Consider the following 6,000-nt stretch of genomic DNA (forward strand, 5'->3'; position numbering starts at 1 on the left):
GGACAAACTCACTAATCTTAAACCAGTCTTATCTTCCTAGCCACGTTTCTATTCAATTAACCATCTTAGCCAAGCCCTCTTGCCTAATCTCACCTTCACAACTTAACTATCCAGCCCTGGATGTAAGAGTTTGCTTCCAGAAGCTTCGTTGGGTCTTTTATTCCTGCTGTGGCTTGGATGTGTCCCCCCCCAGAGTCAAGTACTGGAATGTTAACCTCCATATCAACAGTGTCCAGAGATGGGGACTCGTATTAGGTCATGTGGGCTGTATCCAGATGCATGGATCAATAATGGGATTTGGGGGCCATTCATCTTGTTTTGGCCACATAGCTTTCAGGACGCCATCTTAGACTCTCTCTAGATAGCAAATGTGAAGGCACCCCGACAACGGATTTCCTAGAACAGTTAGAAATGCCCTTTAGTTTTTTTTTTCAATGACCTCACCTCTCGTATCCTATCAGCACAGAATGTCCTCCTGGGTCACGTAGCATGTATGTGAGATACATCCAAACCAGGTGCTGTACACCTGTCACCAGAGCTACTCAGGAAGCTGAGATCTGGGGAGGGTGGTTCAAAGCCGGGGTGGGGGGGGAGGGAGGGCAGACCAACCAGAGAGACTCTTATCTCCAAGAAACCAGCAGAACCATGAGAGAATAAATCCCTGGTGTTCAAGCCCCTGAGGTCGCGGTCTCTGTAATGGCTGCACCAGGACACGGCAGTCTGGATGAAAAATCTCAGCGGACTCGTGTCCTTGGGCTGTGACCTTCAGCAGCAGCTCTCAGCCTCTTTTTTGCTGCCCCGATGCGGGACTTGAAGGCCTCAGGAGGAGCTGCCTCCTCGCCCTTCCCCTTGGGAAGATAAGGCGCTGGTCAAGCAGTGTCCCTTCCCAGCAGGCCTTGGGTAGGGAGAACAGAATGTTCTGGGCTTTCAAAATGGTTACTTTGTCCTGATCCTGTTGTGAAATAGTTACTTTTCTTCTCCCCCTTGCCTGAAGCCTGGGATTTTCTCTCCCATTTTTCAGGGTGAGGACGTGGAATAAATCTCAGGAAAGTGTATGCATCCTGAAGACTGGACCCCAGGGCTTTCTAGCTTTCAAGCTAGCCTACCCTCAGCTTCCAGAACTTTCTCTCACACACCACGCATGACCCAACGTGCTCCTCGGGCTCCAGCGCTGCCTTGGGCTCCAGGTAAGTGCGGTTCACCGCCTGTCTCTCCCGTTGGCAGGGTGCGGGATTCCCCCAGGAGCTTCTGAGCAATCTAAGACAAGTCTCTGCTTTTCTTTTCGGTGTGTTCAGCTTCTATTGTTTCTTCTTCAGAGGATGAAGGGTAGTGACTTTCCGGCTCTTACAGTGTCCTCATGGTGGCTTTTTGGCAATCAAAATTGCACACGGTTTTGTCATGGGGTTCAATCTTTCTGCTAATTCCTTTTTCTTCCTTTCAAATACATTCCGCCCCACCCCCCTCCATTGAAAGCTACAGAGAATGACATGGACTAACCCCAAAAAATAATAAGGAAAACAAGAAAGTTACAAAACCCCTAAATCTTCCCCACTTGGAATAATGACAGGTTGATCTGGGATTCTAGCCTTCTTTCTAGATGTTTCTTGAGTCCTTTTCTGTATCTGACCTTCTTGGTTAAAGGTTATTCCTCCTTTTCTGCCACAGACCACTGCTTATCTTGGCCTTGCCAACAGTCATTCCTTGTCTTGCTCATACTTTGCAAGTCGTTTGAGGCTCAAGACCCTGGGTCTCTCTCAGAGCCAGCTTGTTGTTAGAGAACCGAGAGACATTAGAGACTTTGCTGTAGTCATGTGTGTTTCTAAGTTGCTGCTTGCTAACGTACGATGGCAGGTACGATCCACCTGCTCTCCCCAGGATCGTGGGTCGGATGAGGAAATCCTTCTGAATCTGATGTCTGTAAGTTCTGCTCCCTGCCCGTTCTCCTTGGAAGCATTACGTGTCTGCCATAAAAGCAATGCGTGTTCCTTGTGGGAAAGATGAGGAATAGATAGGAATGCAGAGAAAGGTAAAATTGGCCCACATCCTGTAACAGGTTTCCTTTTTCTGTTTGTGCTAGTACTAGGGCTTGAACGCAAGGCCCGGATGCTGTCTCTTAGCTTTGTTGATCAAAGCTGGTGTTCTGCTGTGTGAGTCTCGGCTCCGCTTCTAGCTTTTTGGGGGATTCTTGGAATCTCATGGACTTGCCTGCCGTGGGGTGGGTTCAAACCGCAGTCCTTGGATCTCATCCTCCTGGATAGCAAGGAGTACAGGCATGGACCACCAATGGCTGGCTTTGGCTTTTTTGTGTGTGTGCTGGTACTGGGAGTTTATAAACTGAGGGCCCCGAACTCTCATTGATCTTTACGCATTCGTGGCTATTGATCTACTACTTGTGCCATTCTGGCTTTTTGCTGGTTAATTGGAGATAAGAGTCTTTCAAATTTGTCTGCCTAGGCTGACTTCAAATGGCGATTCTCTGATCTCAGTCTCTTGAGTAGTCTGACCTTTTAATTGTGCAATAAGACAAGAGGAGGAAGAAGATTTTTTTTTTAAAAAGCTATTAGTAAGGATTGCTATAGGGAACCTATATATCTACAAAATGATAATTCATTGAAGAATGTGACCTTTGTCACTGAGTGGTCGTGGTCCAAATCCTTGGTCTCCCTCTAGGTGAACGAGGGTGAGTTTCAATTCGGTCTGTGTTCTTCCTCACCTGGAAAGTGAGACCATTACCAGCCATTTCCTACAGGACATGAAACGTTGGTGCGCATAAAGCGCTGAATCCTGGGGTGACAGAATTCTCAATGAAAGGAGCAGTTGGAGGGGGAACTGGAGGAGGAGGAAGAGCCGTGGGGGGCCGTGGATACGCAACTTCCACCGTGGGAAGTGTGACTGTCCACCCCCAGTGCTGTCCTCCACAGGGCTCAGGCTTACTGCCCTACTTCCAGGGAAAGATTGGTTTTTCTGTTGTAAGTGTGACTTATGACATTTAAAACAAATCAGCTTTTCTTCGCAGAAGAATGCCAGTTAATAAATGAAGCAACTACTATATAAAAGTAGCAAGCCATTACAATCCCAATCCCGCCAGGTGAAAAGTGATTGGGAAGAGGATATTTATACGATATTGAAGAATTTGATTAATATAAAACTAATTTGGGAGACAACTGGTGGAAATCTGAGTAAGCACTGCCTGTTTATGTAATAATACACCCATATTCTATGCCTTGACTGTGATGATGGAACTGTAGTTGTGTAAGAGACTGTCCTTCCTTGAAGAGATGCAGGTAAAGTATTTAAGTGTGAAATGAACTTTTACCTGCAACTTACCTCAAATGACTTAGCAAAAAAAAAAAAAGTGCATTTTGTATACACATGCAATTGGAAAGGTAATTTGGTATCTGTTTTGTTTTTTACTTTTTCTGTAAGTTTCATGATTAAAGAATAAAAATTGGGGGTAAAAAAAAAGTCTTCCTTTTGGGCTGTGAATGTGGCTTTGTGGTAGAGTACTTGCCTTGCACGCAGGAAGCCCTGGGTTTGATTCCTTAGCACCACATAAACAAAAAAGCCGGAAGTAGCACTGTGGCTCAAGTGGTAGAGTGCTAGCCTTGAGCAAAAAGAAGCCAGGGACAGTGCTCAACCCCAAGTCCAAGCATCAGGATTGGCCAAAAAAAAAAAAATCTTCTTTTCAGTTAAGAATAGAACAAAAGTTCTCAGTGATCTTACCTCTAGCATTTTTTTATGGTCTCTGAGAAAATCGGATAGACATCTGGTCTACCTGGGCAAGCAGAATTTTCTCTAGGCTTGAATTACATTTCATTTTTCTGAGAAAAATGCCAGTGAATGGATGCTTAACAAGGTCCTGAATGCTGATACTACTAGTGTTCTACTAATTCTAGACACAAGAATTGTCTTGAACAGGATGAAGGTAATATGTAGTGAGAAAAGAACCCATGTTGAGGTTGTAAAAAGATGTTACAGTTATATAAGGAAAGCAAGAAGTTTATATGAAAGTTTCTTTGCTGAGATCTGCTCCACCATCACCACTGCCTCTAACAAAGACTTGGACCTGTTATGTGTTAAGGGACTGTGAGAGGCTGGAAGTCCAGACCCTTCTAGTTGGTGATCCCTGGTGCACAGAATCATCAGAGAACTAATGGGGTAGGGTTATTTATACTATCTTACACAATCCCAGCAGTATGCTGTGAACTATTATTTTCCTTTGCCACTGCAGTTTATTAGTTTAGATTTCAGATGCAGTTTATTGTTTCACAGAAAGGATTTATGTATGAAGTAGGATTCCAACTCCTGGTGACTCAGGAAATTTACTATAACAATAGTAGCAGGATAAAATTAATGGGAGGAATTCAAAAGATGACTCTGTTCCTATCCTGAGCCACCCAGGTTACAGGTATGAGCCACTGGTGCCAATTTCCTGTAATCTCTAAAATTCATTTCGGTGTTACTACGGATTCAACTCAGGACCATGTGCTTGCTCAATTTGTTTGCTCAATTGGTACTCTACCACTTGAGCCATGCTTCCATCTCAGCTTTTTGCTGGTTATTTTGAAGATGGAGATTCATGGGCTTTTCTGCTCAAACTGGCTTTGAACTTTAATCTCTTGGATCTCAGTCTCCTGAGCATCTGGGATTACAGACTGGAACCAGTAGAACTTTGCTTCCTTAAAATACTTTGATGAGATAAATACTATTATTGTCATCCCATGTTACAAATCAGGAAAGGAAGTCACTTTCTGCAGTGCAGGTGTGTACATGCCTTTGCAGTATGGCCTTCCCCGAGTATTGTATTTCAAATGATACCCTGCTCTGTTTCTCTCAATCCCCTTCCCGTGTGTGTGTGTGTGTGTGTGTGTGTGTGTGTGTGTGTGTGTGTGTGAGAGCGAGAGAGAGAGAGCGAGAGAGAGATAATAGTGGAGTTTGAACTCCCCTTGCTTTTATTTTGTCCTTGGCCCCTGTTTCTAGCTGACCTTCTGTTAGCCATTTGTTTGTTGTCTGTCTCCTCCCACTGGGTTGCCAGCATTCCAGGGCAGGGGTGTGCTTATCTTGTTTGCTACTGTGTCTCTAGCAGTTTGCCAGTCAGTTATTGCTTGATAAGTACTTCTTGAATAAAAAAAAAAAATAATAAAGCCCAGAGTCGTTTGCTGCCCTTAGCAAACGTGCTCCAGCGACTTTGTAATGACAGGTGGGAAGGGGTGCTCCAAGCTGTGTCATTAGGAAATTGACCGACTTCCCTTTAGGACGAGAAACGCAGACGCTTAAGAGAAAATGAAGTGTTTAACTTTTGAGAATAAAATAGACCGGGTGCCCAGGGCGCTTCTGGAATGATAACACGGGTTCCCCGTGGGTGTGAGACACTCCCGCCACTCGGGGATGAGATGAGGTGGGCCACGGGCCTGTGGGACAGGGAAAAGACCCAACCTCTGCTTCAGAGAGCCGCTGAGAGCCCACCGAGCCCAGGCCGCCGGCGGCACCGCCATCTCCTAGGAGGTTTTGGTTCCGAAATAAATATTAAGTTGAACAACATTGTCAGAACTCAGAAACTGCCTAGAAGCTTCGGCCGATGACGCAGAAAGAAAGGAAATAGGGTTGTGGTCTGAAAGCTAAGCATCACTATCAACAGGAAGTGGATCAGAAGAGGGCTGAGTCAAGTTCCCTGCAGGTGACAGAGTGGGTTTGTGGGTTGTCATCATGGAAACACTGAAAATTAACAATTAAGGGCTGGCCTTGGTAATGCAGGTGATACCTTGTCAAGGGGGTGGTGCTGGGGGGACCAGGCCCGGGATGTCTGGATGATGACAGGGTCAGCTACTTGGGCACGGCAGGGACGTGAGCAGCAGCAGCTGTGAAACACGAGATGTCCAGTTTGCTGAGAAGTCCCCTGGTTGTGATGGCTTCCTGGGCATTGTGGCTTCAGTGAGACATGGCCCTGTTTACCGGAATTCAGTGAGTTTTTGGGAAGCTGTGGTTCTCCGAATGAGCTCA

The sequence above is a fragment of the Perognathus longimembris genome, chromosome 4 (genome assembly GCF_023159225.1).
Source record: "Perognathus longimembris pacificus isolate PPM17 chromosome 4, ASM2315922v1, whole genome shotgun sequence".
Classification (NCBI taxonomy): Eukaryota; Metazoa; Chordata; class Mammalia; order Rodentia; family Heteromyidae; genus Perognathus; species Perognathus longimembris.